This window comes from Electrophorus electricus, chromosome 13 (assembly GCF_041902795.1).
Source record: "Electrophorus electricus isolate QZ-2024a chromosome 13, ASM4190279v1, whole genome shotgun sequence".
Lineage (NCBI taxonomy): Eukaryota > Metazoa > Chordata > Actinopteri > Gymnotiformes > Gymnotidae > Electrophorus > Electrophorus electricus.
This window is the reverse complement of record NC_137509.1, coordinates 23,578,031-23,600,113: the sequence shown is the minus strand read 5'-3', so window position 1 is coordinate 23,600,113 and position 22,083 is coordinate 23,578,031. Positions and strand designations below refer to the sequence as shown.

The 22,083-nt window shown below is 36.9% G+C and overlaps 20 pseudogenes; all 20 read right to left on the bottom strand.

The window, feature by feature from the left end:
- Positions 1–780: 780 nt before the first annotated feature.
- LOC145643810 (5S ribosomal RNA) lies at positions 781–899 on the bottom strand (annotated as a pseudogene).
- A 791-nt stretch (positions 900–1,690) lies between these two features.
- On the bottom strand, positions 1,691–1,809 carry LOC145643809 (5S ribosomal RNA; annotated as a pseudogene).
- Positions 1,810–2,600: 791 nt separating this feature from the next.
- On the bottom strand, positions 2,601–2,719 carry LOC145648883 (5S ribosomal RNA; annotated as a pseudogene).
- A 791-nt stretch (positions 2,720–3,510) lies between these two features.
- Positions 3,511–3,629, bottom strand: LOC145648882 (5S ribosomal RNA; annotated as a pseudogene).
- A 1,012-nt stretch (positions 3,630–4,641) lies between these two features.
- On the bottom strand, positions 4,642–4,760 carry LOC145648881 (5S ribosomal RNA; annotated as a pseudogene).
- A 791-nt stretch (positions 4,761–5,551) lies between these two features.
- LOC145650239 (5S ribosomal RNA) lies at positions 5,552–5,670 on the bottom strand (annotated as a pseudogene).
- Positions 5,671–6,244: 574 nt separating this feature from the next.
- On the bottom strand, positions 6,245–6,363 carry LOC145645349 (5S ribosomal RNA; annotated as a pseudogene).
- Positions 6,364–7,045: 682 nt separating this feature from the next.
- On the bottom strand, positions 7,046–7,164 carry LOC145648387 (5S ribosomal RNA; annotated as a pseudogene).
- Positions 7,165–8,176: 1,012 nt separating this feature from the next.
- On the bottom strand, positions 8,177–8,295 carry LOC145650398 (5S ribosomal RNA; annotated as a pseudogene).
- Positions 8,296–9,086: 791 nt separating this feature from the next.
- Positions 9,087–9,205, bottom strand: LOC145643808 (5S ribosomal RNA; annotated as a pseudogene).
- Positions 9,206–10,217: 1,012 nt separating this feature from the next.
- Positions 10,218–10,336, bottom strand: LOC145648880 (5S ribosomal RNA; annotated as a pseudogene).
- Positions 10,337–11,348: 1,012 nt separating this feature from the next.
- On the bottom strand, positions 11,349–11,467 carry LOC145648879 (5S ribosomal RNA; annotated as a pseudogene).
- A 1,012-nt stretch (positions 11,468–12,479) lies between these two features.
- Positions 12,480–12,598, bottom strand: LOC145648878 (5S ribosomal RNA; annotated as a pseudogene).
- Positions 12,599–14,049: 1,451 nt separating this feature from the next.
- Positions 14,050–14,168, bottom strand: LOC145644684 (5S ribosomal RNA; annotated as a pseudogene).
- A 1,012-nt stretch (positions 14,169–15,180) lies between these two features.
- Positions 15,181–15,299, bottom strand: LOC145650397 (5S ribosomal RNA; annotated as a pseudogene).
- A 1,451-nt stretch (positions 15,300–16,750) lies between these two features.
- Positions 16,751–16,869, bottom strand: LOC145644683 (5S ribosomal RNA; annotated as a pseudogene).
- A 1,012-nt stretch (positions 16,870–17,881) lies between these two features.
- Positions 17,882–18,000, bottom strand: LOC145650396 (5S ribosomal RNA; annotated as a pseudogene).
- Positions 18,001–19,012: 1,012 nt separating this feature from the next.
- Positions 19,013–19,131, bottom strand: LOC145643807 (5S ribosomal RNA; annotated as a pseudogene).
- A 1,012-nt stretch (positions 19,132–20,143) lies between these two features.
- LOC145650395 (5S ribosomal RNA) lies at positions 20,144–20,262 on the bottom strand (annotated as a pseudogene).
- A 1,011-nt stretch (positions 20,263–21,273) lies between these two features.
- LOC145643806 (5S ribosomal RNA) lies at positions 21,274–21,392 on the bottom strand (annotated as a pseudogene).
- Between the last annotated feature and the right edge of the window lie 691 nt (positions 21,393–22,083).

Here is a 22,083-nt window from a genome sequence, read left to right as displayed (position 1 = left end):
TGCAAAAAAAACTTACAGCATCTGCTATTCCCAGGTGCTAACAGATAGTTTTTTTTATTAATCACTGCACTTCACATTTGTGCATGTCATCTTGAAAGTAAATTAAAGTGATGCAAGAGAAGATTACAGCATCTCGTAGTCCAAGGTGCTAACATATAGTTTTTTGATGAATCACTGCACTTCACATTCAGGCATGTGAGTTGGAGAGTAAATGAAAGTGATGCAAAAAAAACTTACAGCATCTGCCATTTCCAGGTGCTAACAGATAGTTTGAGTTAATTATTCACTGCACTTCAAATTTGAACATGATAGCTTGAACATAAATTAAAGGGATGCAATAAAATCTTACAGCACCTGCTATTCCCTGGTAGTAAAACATTTCTATTTAATCTGTACACTTCACATATAAGCTTGTCAGTTGCAGATTAAATTAAAGTGATGCAACAAAAATTTACAGCATCTGCTATTCCCAGGTGCTAACAGATAGTTTTTTAAATTAATCACTGCACTTCACATCCTAGCATGTCATCTTGACAGTAAATTAAAGTGATGCAAGAGAAGCTTACAGCATCTCGTAGTCCAAGGTGCTAACAGATAGTTTTTTGATGAATCACTGCACTTCACATTCAGGCATGTGAGTTGGAGAGTAAATGAAAGTGATGCAAAAAAAACTTACAGCATCGGCTATTCCCAGGTGCTAACAGATAGTTTTTTTTATTAATGACTGCACTTCACATTTGAGCATGTCAGCTTGAAAGTAAATTAAAGTGATGCAAGAAAAGCTTACAGCACCTGGTATTCCTAGGTAGGGTCCCACCTCAGTACTATCCAGGCCCAAACTTGCGTAGCTTCCAAGGTCAGATGAGATTGGGCATTCTCAAGCTGGTGTGGCGGTAAGCCTTAAACACTTACTCAAATTGCCTAATCATAGCAAATATGATCAAAGACCAATCTGAGAATTTTTTTTATTAATCCCTGCACTTGACATTCTAGAATGTTATCTTGAATGTAAATTAAATGATGCAATAAAAGCTTACAACATCTGGTATACGGAGGCACTAACAGACAGTTTTTTGATGAATCACTGCACTTCACATTCAGGCATGTGAGTTGGAGAGTAAATGAAAGTGATGCAAAAAAAACTTACAGCATCTGCTATTCCCAGGTGCTAACAGATAGTCTGAGTTAATTATTCACTGCACTTCAAATTTGAACATGATAGCTTGAACATAAATTAAAGGGATGCAATAAAATCTTACAGCACCTGCTATTCCCTGGTACTAAAACATTTCCATTTAATCTGTACACTTCACATACAAGCTTGTCAGTTGCAGATTAAATTAAAGTGATGCAACAAAAACTTACAGCATCTGCTATTCCCAGGTGCTAACAGATAGTTTTTTAAATTAATCACTGCACTTCACATCCTAGCATGTCATCTTGACAGTAAATTAAAGTGATGCAAGAGAAGCTTACAGCATCTCGTAGTCCAAGGTGCTAACAGATAGTTTTTTGATGAATCACTGCACTTCACATTCAGGCATGTGAGTTGGAGAGTAAATGAAAGTGATGCAAAAAAAACTTACAGCATCGGCTATTCCCAGGTGCTAACAGATAGTTTTTTTTATTAATGACTGCACTTCACATTTGAGCATGTCAGCTTGAAAGTAAATAAAAGTGATGCAAGAAAAGCTTACAGCACCTGGTATTCCTAGGTAGGGTCCCACCTCAGTACTATCCAGGCCCAAACTTGCGTAGCTTCCAAGGTCAGATGAGATTGGGCATTCTCAAGCTGGTGTGGCGGTAAGCCTTAAACACTTACTCAAATTGCCTAATCATAGCAAATATGATCAAAGACCAATCTGAGAATTTTTTTTATTAATCCCTGCACTTGACATTCTAGAATGTTATCTTGAATGTAAATTAAATGATGCAATAAAAGCTTACAACATCTGGTATACGGAGGCACTAACAGACAGTTTTTTGATGAATCACTGCACTTCACATTCAGGCATGTGAGTTGGAGAGTAAATGAAAGTGATGCAAAAAAAACTTACAGCATCTGCTATTCCCAGGTGCTAACAGATAGTCTGAGTTAATTATTCACTGCACTTCAAATTTGAACATGATAGCTTGAACATAAATTAAAGGGATGCAATAAAATCTTACAGCACCTGCTATTCCCTGGTACTAAAACATTTCCATTTAATCTGTACACTTCACATACAAGCTTGTCAGTTGCAGATTAAATTAAAGTGATGCAACAAAAACTTACAGCATCTGCTATTCCCAGGTGCTAACAGATAGTTTTTTAAATTAATCACTGCACTTCACATCCTAGCATGTCATCTTGACAGTAAATTAAAGTGATGCAAGAGAAGCTTACAGCATCTCGTAGTCCAAGGTGCTAACAGATAGTTTTTTGATGAATCACTGCACTTCACATTCAGGCATGTGAGTTGGAGAGTAAATGAAAGTGATGCAAAAAAAACTTACAGCATCGGCTATTCCCAGGTGCTAACAGATAGTTTTTTTTATTAATGACTGCACTTCACATTTGAGCATGTCAGCTTGAAAGTAAATAAAAGTGATGCAAGAAAAGCTTACAGCACCTGGTATTCCTAGGTAGGGTCCCACCTCAGTACTATCCAGGCCCAAACTTGCTTAGCTTCCAAGGTCAGATGAGATTGGGCGTTCTCAAGCTGGTGTGGCGGTAAGCCTTACACACTTACTCAAATTGCCTAATCATAGCAAATATGATCAAAGACCAATCTGACAATTTTTTTTATTAATCCCTGCACTTGACATTCTAGAATGTTATCTTGAATGTAAATTAAATGATGCAATAAAAGCTTACAACATCTGGTATACGGAGGCACTAACAGACAGTTTTTTGATGAATCACTGCACTTCACATTCAGGCATGTGAGTTGGAGAGTAAATGAAAGTGATGCAAAAAAAACTTACAGCATCTGCTATTCCCAGGTGCTAACAGATAGTTTTTTTTATTAATCACTGCACTTCACATTTGTGCATGTCAGCTTGAAAGTAAATTAAAGTGATGCAAGAGAAGATTACAGCATCTCGTAGTCCAAGGTGCTAACAGATAGTTTTTTGATGAATCACTGCACTTCACATTCAGGCATGTGAGTTGGAGAGTAAATGAAAGTGATGCAAAAAAAACTTACAGCATCTGCTATTCCCAGGTGCTAACAGATAGTTTGAGTTAATTATTCAATGCACTTCAAATTTGAACATGATAGCTTGAACATAAATTAAAAGGATGCAATAAAATCTTACAGCACCTGCTATTCCCTGGTACTAAAACATTTCTATTTAATCTGTACACTTCACATACAAGCTTGTCAGTTGCAGATTAAATTAAAGTGATGCAACAAAAACTTACAGCATCTGCTATTCCCAGGTGCTAACAGATAGTTTTTTTAATTAATCACTGCACTTCACATTTGAGCATGTCAGCTTGAAAGTAAATTAAAGTGATGCAAGAAAAGCTTACAGCACCTGGTATTCCTAGGTAGGGTCCCACCTCAGTACTATCCAGGCCCAAACTTGCTTAGCTTCCAAGGTCAGATGAGATTGGGCGTTCTCAAGCTGGTGTGGCGGTAAGCCTTAAATACTTACTCAAATTGCCTAATCATAGCAAATATGATCAAAGACCAATCTGACAATTTTTTTTATTAATCCCTGCACTTGACATTCTAGAATGTTATCTTGAATGTAAATTAAATGATGCAATAAAAGCTTACAACATCTGGTATACGGAGGCACTAACAGACAGTTTTTTGATGAATCACTGCACTTCACATTCAGGCATGTGAGTTGGAGAGTAAATGAAAGTGATGCAAAAAAAACTTACAGCATCTGCTATTCCCAGGTGCTAACAGATAGTTTTTTTTATTAATCACTGCACTTCACATTTGTGCATGTCATCTTGAAAGTAAATTAAAGTGATGCAAGAGAAGATTACAGCATCTCGTAGTCCAAGGTGCTAACATATAGTTTTTTGATGAATCACTGCACTTCACATTCAGGCATGTGAGTTGGAGAGTAAATGAAAGTGATGCAAAAAAAACTTACAGCATCTGCCATTTCCAGGTGCTAACAGATAGTTTGAGTTAATTATTCACTGCACTTCAAATTTGAACATGATAGCTTGAACATAAATTAAAGTTATGCAATAAAATCTTACAGCACCTGCTATTCCCTGGTAGTAAAACATTTCTATTTAATCTGTACACTTCACATATAAGCTTGTCAGTTGCAGATTAAATTAAAGTGATGCAACAAAAATTTACAGCATCTGCTATTCCCAGGTGCTAACAGATAGTTTTTTAAATTAATCACTGCACTTCACATCCTAGCATGTCATCTTGACAGTAAATTAAAGTGATGCAAGAGAAGCTTACAGCATCTCGTAGTCCAAGGTGCTAACAGATAGTTTTTTGATGAATCACTGCACTTCACATACAGGCATGTGAGTTGGAGAGTAAATGAAAGTGATGCAAAAAAAACTTACAGCATCGGCTATTCCGAGGTGCTAACAGATAGTTTTTTTTATTAATGACTGCACTTCACATTTGAGCATGTCAGCTTGAAAGTAAATAAAAGTGATGCAAGAAAAGCTTACAGCACCTGGTATTCCTAGGTAGGGTCCCACCTCAGTACTATCCAGGCCCAAACTTGCTTAGCTTCCAAGGTCAGATGAGATTGGGCGTTCTCAAGCTGGTGTGGCGGTAAGCCTTACACACTTACTCAAATTGCCTAATCATAGCAAATATGATCAAAGACCAATCTGACAATTTTTTTTATTAATCCCTGCACTTGACATTCTAGAATGTTATCTTGAATGTAAATTAAATGATGCAATAAAAGCTTACAACATCTGGTATACGGAGGCACTAACAGACAGTTTTTTGATGAATCACTGCACTTCACATTCAGGCATGTGAGTTGGAGAGTAAATGAAAGTGATGCAAAAAAAACTTACAGCATCTGCTATTCCCAGGTGCTAACAGATAGTTTTTTTTATTAATCACTGCACTTCACATTTGTGCATGTCAGCTTGAAAGTAAATTAAAGTGATGCAAGAGAAGATTACAGCATCTCGTAGTCCAAGGTGCTAACAGATAGTTTTTTGATGAATCACTGCACTTCACATTCAGGCATGTGAGTTGGAGAGTAAATGAAAGTGATGCAAAAAAAACTTACAGCATCTGCTATTCCCAGGTGCTAACAGATAGTTTGAGTTAATTATTCAATGCACTTCAAATTTGAACATGATAGCTTGAACATAAATTAAAAGGATGCAATAAAATCTTACAGCACCTGCTATTCCCTGGTACTAAAACATTTCTATTTAATCTGTACACTTCACATACAAGCTTGTCAGTTGCAGATTAAATTAAAGTGATGCAACAAAAACTTACAGCATCTGCTATTCCCAGGTGCTAACAGATAGTTTTTTTAATTAATCACTGCACTTCACATTTGAGCATGTCAGCTTGAAAGTAAATTAAAGTGATGCAAGAAAAGCTTACAGCACCTGGTATTCCTAGGTAGGGTCCGACCTCAGTACTATCCAGGCCCAAACTTGCTTAGCTTCCAAGGTCAGATGAGATTGGGCGTTCTCAAGCTGGTGTGGCGGTAAGCCTTAAATACTTACTCAAATTGCCTAATCATAGCAAATATGATCAAAGACCAATCTGACAATTTTTTTTATTAATCCCTGCACTTGACATTCTAGAATGTTATCTTGAATGTAAATTAAATGATGCAATAAAAGCTTACAACATCTGGTATACGGAGGCACTAACAGACAGTTTTTTGATGAATCACTGCACTTCACATTCAGGCATGTGAGTTGGAGAGTAAATGAAAGTGATGCAAAAAAAACTTACAGCATCTGCTATTCCCAGGTGCTAACAGATAGTTTTTTTTATTAATCACTGCACTTCACATTTGTGCATGTCATCTTGAAAGTAAATTAAAGTGATGCAAGAGAAGATTACAGCATCTCGTAGTCCAAGGTGCTAACATATAGTTTTTTGATGAATCACTGCACTTCACATTCAGGCATGTGAGTTGGAGAGTAAATGAAAGTGATGCAAAAAAAACTTACAGCATCTGCCATTTCCAGGTGCTAACAGATAGTTTGAGTTAATTATTCACTGCACTTCAAATTTGAACATGATAGCTTGAAAGTAAATTAAAGTGATGCAAGAAAAGCTTACAGCACCTGGTATTCCTAGATAGGGTCCCACCTCAGTACTATCCAGGCCTAAACTTGTTTCGCTTCCAAGGTCAGATGAGACTGGTCATTCTCAAGCTGGTGTGGCCGTAAGCCTTAAACACTTACTCAAATTGCATAATCATAGCAAATATGATCAAAGACCAATCTGACAATTTTTTTTATTAATCCCTGCACTTGACATTCTAGAATGTTATCTTGAAAGTAAATTAAATGATGCAATAAAGCTTACAACATCTGGTATACGGAGGCACTAACAGACAGTTTTTTTATTAATTACTGCACTTCACATCCTAACATGTCATCTTGAAAGTAAATTAAAGTGATGCAAGAGAAGCTTACAGCATCTCGTAGTCCAAGGTGCTAACAGATAGTTTTTTGATGAATCACTGCACTTCACATTCAGGCATGTGAGTTGGAGAGTAAATGAAAGTGATGCAACAAAAACTTACAGCATCTGCTATTCCCAGGTGCTAACAGATAGTTTTTTTAATTAATCACTGCACTTCACATCCTAGCATGTCATCTTGACAGTAAACTAAAGTGATGCAAGAGAAGCTTACAGCATCTCGTAGTCCAAGGTGCTAACAGATAGTTTTTTGATGAATCACTGCACTTCACATACAGGCATGTGAGTTGGAGAGTAAATGAAAGTGATGCAAAAAAAACTTACAGCATCGGCTATTCCCAGGTGCTAACAGATAGTTTTTTTTATTAATGACTGCACTTCACATTTGAGCATGTCAGCTTGAAAGTAAATTAAAGTGGTGCAAGAAAAGCTTACAGCACCTGGTATTCCTAGGTAGGGTCCCACCTCAGTACTATCCAGGCCCAAGCTTGCTTAGCTACCAAGGTCAGATGAGATTGGGCGTTCTCAAGCTGGTGTGGCGGTAAGCCTTAAACACTGACTCAAATTGCCTAATCATAGCAAATATGATCAAAGACCAATCTGACAATTTTTTTTATTAATCCCTGCACTTGACGTTCTAGAATGTTATCTTGAATGTAAATTAAATGATGCAATAAAAGCTTACAACATCTGGTATACGGAGGCACTAACAGACAGTTTTTTGATGAATCACTGCACTTCACATTCAGGCATGTGAGTTGGAGAGTAAATGAAAGTGATGCAAAAAAAACTTACAGCATCTGCTATTCCCAGGTGCTAACAGATAGTTTTTTTTATTAATCACTGCACTTCACATTTGTGCATGTCAGCTTGAAAGTAAATTAAAGTGATGCAAGAGAAGATTACAGCATCTCGTAGTCCAAGGTGCTAACAGATAGTTTTTTGATGTATCACTGCACTTCACATTCAGGCATGTGAGTTGGAGAGTAAATGAAAGTGATGCAAAAAAAACTTACAGCATCTGCTATTCCCAGGTGCTAACAGATAGTTTGAGTTAATTATTCACTGCACTTCAAATTTGAACATGATAGCTTGAACATAAATTAAAGGGATGCAATAAAATCTTACAGCACCTGCTATTCCCTGGTACTAAAACATTTCCATTTAATCTGTACACTTCACATACAAGCTTGTCAGTTGCAGATTAAATTAAAGTGATGCAACAAAAACTTACAGCATCTGCTATTCCCAGGTGCTAACAGATAGTTTTTTAAATTAATCACTGCACTTCACATCCTAGCATGTCATCTTGACAGTAAATTAAAGTGATGCAAGAGAAGCTTACAGCATCTCGTAGTCCAAGGTGCTAACAGATAGTTTTTTGATGAATCACTGCACTTCACATTCAGGCATGTGAGTTGGAGAGTAAATGAAAGTGATACAAAAAAAACTTACAGCATCGGCTATTCCCAGGTGCTAACAGATAGTTTTTTTTATTAATGACTGCACTTCACATTTGAGCATGTCAGCTTGAAAGTAAATTAAAGTGATGCAAGAAAAGCTTACAGCACCTGGTATTCCTAGGTAGGGTCCCACCTCAGTACTATCCAGGCCCAAACTTGCTTAGCTTCCAAGGTCAGATGAGATTTGGCGTTCTCAAGCTGGTGTGGCGGTAAGCCTTACACACTTACTCAAATTGCCTAATCATAGCAAATATGATCAAAGACCAATCTGACAATTTTTTTTATTAATCCCTGCACTTGACGTTCTAGAATGTTATCTTGAATGTAAATTAAATGATGCAATAAAAGCTTACAACATCTGGTATACGGAGGCACTAACAGACAGTTTTTTGATGAATCACTGCACTTCACATTCAGGCATGTGAGTTGGAGAGTAAATGAAAGTGATGCAAAAAAAACTTACAGCATCTGCTATTCCCAGGTGCTAACAGATAGTTTGAGTTAATTATTCACTGCACTTCAAATTTGAACATGATAGCTTGAACATAAATTAAAGGGATGCAATAAAATCTTACAGCACCTGCTATTCCCTGGTACTAAAACATTTCTATTTAATCTGTACACTTCACATACAAGCTTGTCAGTTGCAGATTAAATTAAAGTGATGCAACAAAAACTTACAGCATCTGCTATTCCCAGGTGCTAACAGATAGTTTTTTTAATTAATCACTGCACTTCACATCCTAGCATGTCATCTTGACAGTAAATTAAAGTGATGCAAGAGAAGCTTACAGCATCTCGTAGTCCAAGGTGCTAACAGATAGTTTTTTGATGAATCACTGCACTTCACATTCAGGCATGTGAGTTGGAGAGTAAATGAAAGTGATGCAAAAAAAACTTACAGCATCGGATATTCCCAGGTGCTAACAGATAGTTTTTTTTATTAATGACTGCACTTCACATTTGAGCATGTCAGCTTGAAAGTAAATTAAAGTGATGCAAGAAAAGCTTACAGCACCTGGTATTCCTAGGTAGGGTCCCACCTCAGTACTATCCAGGCCCAAACTTGCGTAGCTTCCAAGGTCAGATGAGATTGGGCATTCTCAAGCTGGTGTGGCGGTAAGCCTTAAACACTTACTCAAATTGCCTAATCATAGCAAATATGATCAAAGACCAATCTGAGAATTTTTTTTATTAATCCCTGCACTTGACGTTCTAGAATGTTATCTTGAATGTAAATTAAATGATGCAATAAAAGCTTACAACATCTGGTATACGGAGGCACTAACAGACAGTTTTTTGATGAATCACTGCACTTCACATTCAGGCATGTGAGTTGGAGAGTAAATGAAAGTGATGCAAAAAAAACTTACAGCATCTGCTATTCCCAGGTGCTAACAGATAGTTTTTTTTATTAATCACTGCACTTCACATTTGTGCATGTCAGCTTGAAAGTAAATTAAAGTGATGCAAGAGAAGATTACAGCATCTCGTAGTCCAAGGTGCTAACAGATAGTTTTTTGATGAATCACTGCACTTCACATTCAGGCATGTGAGTTGGAGAGTAAATGAAAGTGATGCAAAAAAAACTTACAGCATCTGCTATTCCCAGGTGCTAACAGATAGTCTGAGTTAATTATTCACTGCACTTCAAATTTGAACATGATAGCTTGAACATAAATTAAAGGGATGCAATAAAATCTTACAGCACCTGCTATTCCCTGGTACTAAAACATTTCTATTTAATCTGTACACTTCACATACAAGCTTGTCAGTTGCAGATTAAATTAAAGTGATGCAACAAAAACTTACAGCATCTGCTATTCCCAGGTGCTAACAGATAGTTTTTTTAATTAATCACTGCACTTCACATCCTAGCATGTCATCTTGACAGTAAATTAAAGTGATGCAAGAGAAGCTTACAGCATCTCGTAGTCCAAGGTGCTAACAGATAGTTTTTTGATGAATCACTGCACTTCACATTCAGGCATGTGAGTTGGAGAGTAAATGAAAGTGATACAAAAAAAACTTACAGCATCGGCTATTCCCAGGTGCTAACAGATAGTTTTTTTTATTAATGACTGCACTTCACATTTGAGCATGTCAGCTTGAAAGTAAATTAAAGTGATGCAAGAAAAGCTTACAGCACCTGGTATTCCTAGGTAGGGTCCCACCTCAGTACTATCCAGGCCCAAACTTGCTTAGCTTCCAAGGTCAGATGAGATTGGGCGTTCTCAAGCTGGTGTGGCGGTAAGCCTTAAACACTTACTCAAATTGCCTAATCATAGCAAATATGATCAAAGACCAATCTGAGAATTTTTTTTATTAATCCCTGCACTTGACGTTCTAGAATGTTATCTTGAATGTAAATTAAATGATGCAATAAAAGCTTACAACATCTGGTATACGGAGGCACTAACAGACAGTTTTTTGATGAATCACTGCACTTCACATTCAGGCATGTGAGTTGGAGAGTAAATGAAAGTGATGCAAAAAAAACTTACAGCATCTGCTATTCCCAGGTGCTAACAGATATTTTTTTTTATTAATCACTGCACTTCACATTTGTGCATGTCAGCTTGAAAGTAAATTAAAGTGATGCAAGAGAAGATTACAGCATCTCGTAGTCCAAGGTGCTAACAGATAGTTTTTTGATGAATCACTGCACTTCACATTCAGGCATGTGAGTTGGAGAGTAAATGAAAGTGATGCAAAAAAAACTTACAGCATCTGCTATTCCCAGGTGCTAACAGATAGTCTGAGTTAATTATTCACTGCACTTCAAATTTGAACATGATAGCTTGAACATAAATTAAAGGGATGCAATAAAATCTTACAGCACCTGCTATTCCCTGGTACTAAAACATTTCCATTTAATCTGTACACTTCACATACAAGCTTGTCAGTTGCAGATTAAATTAAAGTGATGCAACAAAAACTTACAGCATCTGCTATTCCCAGGTGCTAACAGATAGTTTTTTAAATTAATCACTGCACTTCACATCCTAGCATGTCATCTTGACAGTAAATTAAAGTGATGCCAGAGAAGCTTACAGCATCTCGTAGTCCAAGGTGCTAACAGATAGTTTTTTGATGAATCACTGCACTTCACATTCAGGCATGTGAGTTGGAGAGTAAATGAAAGTGATGCAAAAAAAACTTACAGCATCGGCTATTCCCAGGTGCTAACAGATAGTTTTTTTTATTAATGACTGCACTTCACATTTGAGCATGTCAGCTTGAAAGTAAATTAAAGTGATGCAAGAAAAGCTTACAGCACCTGGTATTCCTAGGTAGGGTCCCACCTCAGTACTATCCAGGCCCAAACTTGCTTAGCTTCCAAGGTCAGATGAGATTGGGCGTTCTCAAGCTGGTGTGGCGGTAAGCCTTAAACACTTACTCAAATTGCCTAATCATAGCAAATATGATCAAAGACCAATCTGAGAATTTTTTTTATTAATCCCTGCACTTGACGTTCTAGAATGTTATCTTGAATGTAAATTAAATGATGCAATAAAAGCTTACAACATCTGGTATACGGAGGCACTAACAGACAGTTTTTTGATGAATCACTGCACTTCACATTCAGGCATGTGAGTTGGAGAGTAAATGAAAGTGATGCAAAAAAAACTTACAGCATCTGCTATTCCCAGGTGCTAACAGATATTTTTTTTTATTAATCACTGCACTTCACATTTGTGCATGTCAACTTGAAAGTAAATTAAAGTGATGCAAGAGAAGATTACAGCATCTCGTAGTCCAAGGTGCTAACAGATAGTTTTTTGATGAATCACTGCATTTCACATTCAGGCATGTGAGTTGGAGAGTAAATGAAAGTGATGCAAAAAAAACTTACAGCATCTGCTATTCCCAGGTGCTAACAGATAGTCTGAGTTAATTATTCACTGCACTTCAAATTTGAACATGATAGCTTGAACATAAATTAAAGGGATGCAATAAAATCTTACAGCACCTGCTATTCCCTGGTACTAAAACATTTCCATTTAATCTGTACACTTCACATACAAGCTTGTCAGTTGCAGATTAAATTAAAGTGATGCAACAAAAACTTACAGCATCTGCTATTCCCAGGTGCTAACAGATAGTTTTTTTAATTAATCACTGCACTTCACATCCTAGCATGTCATCTTGACAGTAAATTAAAGTGATGCAAGAGAAGCTTACAGCATCTCGTAGTCCAAGGTGCTAACAGATAGTTTTTTGATGAATCACTGCACTTCACATTCAGGCATGTGAGTTGGAGAGTAAATGAAAGTGATACAAAAAAAACTTACAGCATCGGCTATTCCCAGGTGCTAACAGATAGTTTTTTTTATTAATGACTGCACTTCACATTTGAGCATGTCAGCTTGAAAGTAAATTAAAGTGATGCAAGAAAAGCTTACAGCACCTGGTATTCCTAGGTAGGGTCCCACCTCAGTACTATCCAGGCCCAAACTTGCTTAGCTTCCAAGGTCAGATGAGATTGGGCGTTCTCAAGCTGGTGTGGCGGTAAGCCTTAAACACTTACTCAAATTGCCTAATCATAGCAAATATGATCAAAGACCAATCTGAGAATTTTTTTTATTAATCCCTGCACTTGACGTTCTAGAATGTTATCTTGAATGTAAATTAAATGATGCAATAAAAGCTTACAACATCTGGTATACGGAGGCACTAACAGACAGTTTTTTGATGAATCACTGCACTTCACATTCAGGCATGTGAGTTGGAGAGTAAATGAAAGTGATGCAAAAAAAACTTACAGCATCTGCTATTCCCAGGTGCTAACAGATATTTTTTTTTATTAATCACTGCACTTCACATTTGTGCATGTCAGCTTGAAAGTAAATTAAAGTGATGCAAGAGAAGATTACAGCATCTCGTAGTCCAAGGTGCTAACAGATAGTTTTTTGATGAATCACTGCACTTCACATTCAGGCATGTGAGTTGGAGAGTAAATGAAAGTGATGCAAAAAAAACTTACAGCATCTGCTATTCCCAGGTGCTAACAGATAGTCTGAGTTAATTATTCACTGCACTTCAAATTTGAACATGATAGCTTGAACATAAATTAAAGGGATGCAATAAAATCTTACAGCACCTGCTATTCCCTGGTACTAAAACATTTCCATTTAATCTGTACACTTCACATACAAGCTTGTCAGTTGCAGATTAAATTAAAGTGATGCAACAAAAACTTACAGCATCTGCTATTCCCAGGTGCTAACAGATAGTTTTTTAAATTAATCACTGCACTTCACATCCTAGCATGTCATCTTGACAGTAAATTAAAGTGATGCAAGAGAAGCTTACAGCATCTCGTAGTCCAAGGTGCTAACAGATAGTTTTTTGATGAATCACTGCACTTCACATTCAGGCATGTGAGTTGGAGAGTAAATGAAAGTGATGCAAAAAAAACTTACAGCATCTGCTATTCCCAGGTGCTAACAGATAGTTTGAGTTAATTATTCACTGCACTTCAAATTTGAACATGATAGCTTGAACATAAATTAAAGGGATGCAATAAAATCTTACAGCACCTGCTATTCCCTGGTACTAAAACATGTCTATTTAATCTGTACACTTCACATACAAGCTTGTCAGTTGCAGATTAAATTAAAGTGATGCAACAAAAACTTACAGCATCTGCTATTCCCAGGTGCTAACAGATAGTTTTTTTAATTAATCACTGCACTTCACATCCTAGCATGTCATCTTGACAGTAAATTAAAGTGATGCAAGAGAAGCTTACAGCATCTCGTAGTCCAAGGTGCTAACAGATAGTTTTTTGATGAATCACTGCACTTCACATTCAGGCATGTGAGTTGGAGAGTAAATGAAAGTGATGCAAAAAAAACTTACAGCATCGGCTATTCCCAGGTGCTAACAGATAGTTTTTTTTATTAATGACTGCACTTCACATTTGAGCATGTCAGCTTGAAAGTAAATTAAAGTGATGCAAGAAAAGCTTACAGCACCTGGTATTCCTAGGTAGGGTCCCACCTCAGTACTATCCAGTCCCAAACTTGCTTAGCTTCCAAGGTCAGATGAGATTTGGCGTTCTCAAGCTGGTGTGGCGGTAAGCCTTACACACTTACTCAAATTGCCTAATCATAGCAAATATGATCAAAGACCAATCTGACAATTTTTTTTATTAATCCCTGCACTTGACATTCTAGAATGTTATCTTGAATGTAAATTAAATGATGCAATAAAAGCTTACAACATCTGGTATACGGAGGCACTAACAGACAGTTTTTTGATGAATCACTGCACTTCACATTCAGGCATGTGAGTTGGAGAGTAAATGAAAGTGATGCAAAAAAAACTTACAGCATCTGGTATTCCCAGGTGCTAACAGATATTTTTTTTTATTAATCACTGCACTTCACATTTGTGCATGTCAGCTTGAAAGTAAATTAAAGTGATGCAAGAGAAGATTACAGCATCTCGTAGTCCAAGGTGCTAACAGATAGTTTTTTGATGAATCACTGCACTTCACATTCAGGCATGTGAGTTGGAGAGTAAATGAAAGTGATGCAAAAAAAACTTACAGCATCTGCTATTCCCAGGTGCTAACAGATAGTCTGAGTTAATTATTCACTGCACTTCAAATTTGAACATGATAGCTTGAACATAAATTAAAGGGATGCAATAAAATCTTACAGCACCTGCTATTCCCTGGTACTAAAACATTTCCATTTAATCTGTACACTTCACATACAAGCTTGTCAGTTGCAGATTAAATTAAAGTGATGCAACAAAAACTTACAGCATCTGCTATTCCCAGGTGCTAACAGATAGTTTTTTAAATTAATCACTGCACTTCACATCCTAGCATGTCATCTTGACAGTAAATTAAAGTGATGCAAGAGAAGCTTACAGCATCTCGTAGTCCAAGGTGCTAACAGATAGTTTTTTGATGAATCACTGCACTTCACATTCAGGCATGTGAGTTGGAGAGTAAATGAAAGTGATACAAAAAAAACTTACAGCATCGGCTATTCCCAGGTGCTAACAGATAGTTTTTTTTATTAATGACTGCACTTCACATTTGAGCATGTCAGCTTGAAAGTAAATTAAAGTGATGCAAGAAAAGCTTACAGCACCTGGTATTCCTAGGTAGGGTCCCACCTCAGTACTATCCAGGCCCAAACTTGCTTAGCTTCCAAGGTCAGATGAGATTTGGCGTTCTCAAGCTGGTGTGGCGGTAAGCCTTACACACTTACTCAAATTGCCTAATCATAGCAAATATGATCAAAGACCAATCTGACAATTTTTTTTATTAATCCCTGCACTTGACATTCTAGAATGTTATCTTGAATGTAAATTAAATGATGCAATAAAAGCTTACAACATCTGGTATACGGAGGCACTAACAGACAGTTTTTTGATGAATCACTGCACTTCACATTCAGGCATGTGAGTTGGAGAGTAAATGAAAGTGATGCAAAAAAAACTTACAGCATCTGCTATTCCCAGGTGCTAACAGATATTTTTTTTTATTAATCACTGCACTTCACATTTGTGCATGTCAACTTGAAAGTAAATTAAAGTGATGCAAGAGAAGATTACAGCATCTCGTAGTCCAAGGTGCTAACAGATAGTTTTTTGATGAATCACTGCATTTCACATTCAGGCATGTGAGTTGGAGAGTAAATGAAAGTGATGCAAAAAAAACTTACAGCATCTGCTATTCCCAGGTGCTAACAGATAGTCTGAGTTAATTATTCACTGCACTTCAAATTTGAACATGATAGCTTGAACATAAATTAAAGGGATGCAATAAAATCTTACAGCACCTGCTATTCCCTGGTACTAAAACATTTCCATTTAATCTGTACACTTCACATACAAGCTTGTCAGTTGCAGATTAAATTAAAGTGATGCAACAAAAACTTACAGCATCTGCTATTCCCAGGTGCTAACAGATAGTTTTTTAAATTAATCACTGCACTTCACATCCTAGCATGTCATCTTGACAGTAAATTAAAGTGATGCAAGAGAAGCTTACAGCATCTCGTAGTCCAAGGTGCTAACAGATAGTTTTTTGATGAATCACTGCACTTCACATTCAGGCATGTGAGTTGGAGAGTAAATGAAAGTGATGCAAAAAAAACTTACAGCATCTGCTATTCCCAGGTGCTAACAGATAGTTTGAGTTAATTATTCACTGCACTTCAAATTTGAACATGATAGCTTGAACATAAATTAAAGGGATGCAATAAAATCTTACAGCACCTGCTATTCCCTGGTACTAAAACATGTCTATTTAATCTGTACACTTCACATACAAGCTTGTCAGTTGCAGATTAAATTAAAGTGATGCAACAAAAACTTACAGCATCTGCTATTCCCAGGTGCTAACAGATAGTTTTTTTAATTAATCACTGCACTTCACATCCTAGCATGTCATCTTGACAGTAAATTAAAGTGATGCAAGAGAAGCTTACAGCATCTCGTAGTCCAAGGTGCTAACAGATAGTTTTTTGATGAATCACTGCACTTCACATTCAGGCATGTGAGTTGGAGAGTAAATGAAAGTGATGCAAAAAAAACTTACAGCATCGGCTATTCCCAGGTGCTAACAGATAGTTTTTTTTATTAATGACTGCACTTCACATTTGAGCATGTCAGCTTGAAAGTAAATTAAAGTGATGCAAGAAAAGCTTACAGCACCTGGTATTCCTAGGTAGGGTCCCACCTCAGTACTATCCAGTCCCAAACTTGCTTAGCTTCCAAGGTCAGATGAGATTTGGCGTTCTCAAGCTGGTGTGGCGGTAAGCCTTACACACTTACTCAAATTGCCTAATCATAGCAAATATGATCAAAGACCAATCTGACAATTTTTTTTATTAATCCCTGCACTTGACATTCTAGAATGTTATCTTGAATGTAAATTAAATGATGCAATAAAAGCTTACAACATCTGGTATACGGAGGCACTAACAGACAGTTTTTTGATGAATCACTGCACTTCACATTCAGGCATGTGAGTTGGAGAGTAAATGAAAGTGATGCAAAAAAAACTTACAGCATCTGGTATTCCCAGGTGCTAACAGATATTTTTTTTTATTAATCACTGCACTTCACATTTGTGCATGTCAGCTTGAAAGTAAATTAAAGTGATGCAAGAGAAGATTACAGCATCTCGTAGTCCAAGGTGCTAACAGATAGTTTTTTGATGAATCACTGCACTTCACATTCAGGCATGTGAGTTGGAGAGTAAATGAAAGTGATGCAAAAAAAACTTACAGCATCTGCTATTCCCAGGTGCTAACAGATAGTCTGAGTTAATTATTCACTGCACTTCAAATTTGAACATGATAGCTTGAACATAAATTAAAGGGATGCAATAAAATCTTACAGCACCTGCTATTCCCTGGTACTAAAACATTTCCATTTAATCTGTACACTTCACATACAAGCTTGTCAGTTGCAGATTAAATTAAAGTGATGCAACAAAAACTTACAGCATCTGCTATTCCCAGGTGCTAACAGATAGTTTTTTAAATTAATCACTGCACTTCACATCCTAGCATGTCATCTTGACAGTAAATTAAAGTGATGCAAGAGAAGCTTACAGCATCTCGTAGTCCAAGGTGCTAACAGATAGTTTTTTGATGAATCACTGCACTTCACATTCAGGCATGTGAGTTGGAGAGTAAATGAAAGTGATACAAAAAAAACTTACAGCATCGGCTATTCCCAGGTGCTAACAGATAGTTTTTTTTATTAATGACTGCACTTCACATTTGAGCATGTCAGCTTGAAAGTAAATTAAAGTGATGCAAGAAAAGCTTACAGCACCTGGTATTCCTAGGTAGGGTCCCACCTCAGTACTATCCAGGCCCAAACTTGCTTAGCTTCCAAGGTCAGATGAGATTTGGCGTTCTCAAGCTGGTGTGGCGGTAAGCCTTACACACTTACTCAAATTGCCTAATCATAGCAAATATGATCAAAGACCAATCTGACAATTTTTTTTATTAATCCCTGCACTTGACATTCTAGAATGTTATCTTGAATGTAAATTAAATGATGCAATAAAAGCTTACAACATCTGGTATACGGAGGCACTAACAGACAGTTTTTTGATGAATCACTGCACTTCACATTCAGGCATGTGAGTTGGAGAGTAAATGAAAGTGATGCAAAAAAAACTTACAGCATCTGCTATTCCCAGGTGCTAACAGATAGTTTTTTTTATTAATCACTGCACTTCACATTTGTGCATGTCAGCTTGAAAGTAAATTAAAGTGATGCAAGAGAAGATTACAGCATCTCGTAGTCCAAGGTGCTAACAGATAGTTTTTTGATGAATCACTGCACTTCACATTCAGGCATGTGAGTTGGAGAGTAAATGAAAGTGATGCAAAAAAAACTTACAGCATCTGCTATTCCCAGGTGCTAACAGATAGTCTGAGTTAATTATTCACTGCACTTCAAATTTGAACATGATAGCTTGAACATAAATTAAAGGGATGCAATAAAATCTTACAGCACCTGCTATTCCCTGGTACTAAAACATTTCCATTTAATCTGTACACTTCACATACAAGCTTGTCAGTTGCAGATTAAATTAAAGTGATGCAACAAAAACTTACAGCATCTGCTATTCCCAGGTGCTAACAGATAGTTTTTTAAATTAATCACTGCACTTCACATCCTAGCATGTCATCTTGACAGTAAATTAAAGTGATGCAAGAGAAGCTTACAGCATCTCGTAGTCCAAGGTGCTAACAGATAGTTTTTTGATGAATCACTGCACTTCACATTCAGGCATGTGAGTTGGAGAGTAAATGAAAGTGATACAAAAAAAACTTACAGCATCGGCTATTCCCAGGTGCTAACAGATAGTTTTTTTTATTAATGACTGCACTTCACATTTGAGCATGTCAGCTTGAAAGTAAATTAAAGTGATGCAAGAAAAGCTTACAGCACCTGGTATTCCTAGGTAGGGTCCCACCTCAGTACTATCCAGGCCCAAACTTGCGTAGCTTCCAAGGTCAGATGAGATTGGGCATTCTCAAGCTGGTGTGGCGGTAAGCCTTAAACACTTACTCAAATTGCCTAATCATAGCAAATATGATCAAAGACCAATCTGAGAATTTTTTTTATTAATCCCTGCACTTGACGTTCTAGAATGTTATCTTGAATGTAAATTAAATGATGCAATAAAAGCTTACAACATCTGGTATACGGAGGCACTAACAGACAGTTTTTTGATGAATCACTGCACTTCACATTCAGGCATGTGAGTTGGAGAGTAAATGAAAGTGATGCAAAAAAAACTTACAGCATCTGCTATTCCCAGGTGCTAACAGATATTTTTTTTTATTAATCACTGCACTTCACATTTGTGCATGTCAGCTTGAAAGTAAATTAAAGTGATGCAAGAGAAGATTACAGCATCTCGTAGTCCAAGGTGCTAACAGATAGTTTTTTGATGAATCACTGCACTTCACATTCAGGCATGTGAGTTGGAGAGTAAATGAAAGTGATGCAAAAAAAACTTACAGCATCTGCTATTCCCAGGTGCTAACAGATAGTCTGAGTTAATTATTCACTGCACTTCAAATTTGAACATGATAGCTTGAACATAAATTAAAGGGATGCAATAAAATCTTACAGCACCTGCTATTCCCTGGTACTAAAACATTTCCATTTAATCTGTACACTTCACATACAAGCTTGTCAGTTGCAGATTAAATTAAAGTGATGCAACAAAAACTTACAGCATCTGCTATTCCCAGGTGCTAACAGATAGTTTTTTAAATTAATCACTGCACTTCACATCCTAGCATGTCATCTTGACAGTAAATTAAAGTGATGCAAGAGAAGCTTACAGCATCTCGTAGTCCAAGGTGCTAACAGATAGTTTTTTGATGAATCACTGCACTTCACATTCAGGCATGTGAGTTGGAGAGTAAATGAAAGTGATACAAAAAAAACTTACAGCATCGGCTATTCCCAGGTGCTAACAGATAGTTTTTTTTATTAATGACTGCACTTCACATTTGAGCATGTCAGCTTGAAAGTAAATTAAAGTGATGCAAGAAAAGCTTACAGCACCTGGTATTCCTAGGTAGGGTCCCACCTCAGTACTATCCAGGCCCAAACTTGCTTAGCTTCCAAGGTCAGATGAGATTTGGCGTTCTCAAGCTGGTGTGGCGGTAAGCCTTACACACTTACTCAAATTGCCTAATCATAGCAAATATGATCAAAGACCAATCTGACAATTTTTTTTATTAATCCCTGCACTTGACATTCTAGAATGTTATCTTGAATGTAAATTAAATGATGCAATAAAAGCTTACAACATCTGGTATACGGAGGCACTAACAGACAGTTTTTTGATGAATCACTGCACTTCACATTCAGGCATGTGAGTTGGAGAGTAAATGAAAATGATGCAAAAAAAACTTACAGCATCTGCTATTCCCAGGTGCTAACAGATAGTTTTTTTTATTAATCACTGCACTTCACATTTGTGCATGTCAGCTTGAAAGTAAATTAAAGTGATGCAAGAGAAGATTACAGCATCTCGTAGTCCAAGGTGCTAACAGATAGTTTTTTGATGAATCACTGCACTTCACATTCAGGCATGTGAGTTGGAGAGTAAATGAAAGTGATGCAAAAAAAACTTACAGCATCTGCTATTCCCAGGTGCTAACAGATAGTTTGAGTTAATTATTCAATGCACTTCAAATTTGAACATGATAGCTTGAACATAAATTAAAAGGATGCAATAAAATCTTACAGCACCTGCTATTCCCTGGTACTAAAACATTTCTATTTAATCTGTACACTTCACATACAAGCTTGTCAGTTGCAGATTAAATTAAAGTGATGCAACAAAAATTGCAGCATCTGCTATTCCCAGGTGCTAACAGATAGTTTTTTTAATTAATCACTGCACTTCACATCCTAGCATGTCATCTTGACAGTAAATTAAAGTGATGCAAGAGAAGCTTACAGCATCTCGTAGTCCAAGGTGCTAACAGATAGTTTTTTGATGAATCACTGGACTTCACATTCAGGCATGTGAGTTGGAGAGTAAATGAAAGTGATGCAAAAAAACCTTACAGCATCGGCTATTCCCAGGTGCTAACAGATAGTTTTTTTTATTAATGACTGCACTTCACATTTGAGCATGTCAGCTTGAAAGTAAATTAAAGTGATGCAAGAAAAGCTTACAGCACCTGGTATTCCTAGGTAGGGTCCCACCTCAGTACTATCCAGGCCCAAACTTGCGTAGCTTCCAAGGTCAGATGAGATTGGGCATTCTCAAGCTGGTGTGGCGGTAAGCCTTAAACACTTACTCAAATTGCCTAATCATAGCAAATATGATCAAAGACCAATCTGAGAATTTTTTTTATTAATCCCTGCACTTGACGTTCTAGAATGTTATCTTGAATGTAAATTAAATGATGCAATAAAAGCTTACAACATCTGGTATACGGAGGCACTAACAGACAGTTTTTTGATGAATCACTGCACTTCACATTCAGGCATGTGAGTTGGAGAGTAAATGAAAGTGATGCAAAAAAAACTTACAGCATCTGCTATTCCCAGGTGCTAACAGATATTTTTTTTTATTAATCACTGCACTTCACATTTGTGCATGTCAGCTTGAAAGTAAATTAAAGTGATGCAAGAGAAGATTACAGCATCTCGTAGTCCAAGGTGCTAACAGATAGTTTTTTGATGAATCACTGCACTTCACATTCAGGCATGTGAGTTGGAGAGTAAATGAAAGTGATGCAAAAAAAACTTACAGCATCTGCTATTCCCAGGTGCTAACAGATAGTCTGAGTTAATTATTCACTGCACTTCAAATTTGAACATGATAGCTTGAACATAAATTAAAGGGATGCAATAAAATCTTACAGCACCTGCTATTCCCTGGTACTAAAACATTTCCATTTAATCTGTACACTTCACATACAAGCTTGTCAGTTGCAGATTAAATTAAAGTGATGCAACAAAAACTTACAGCA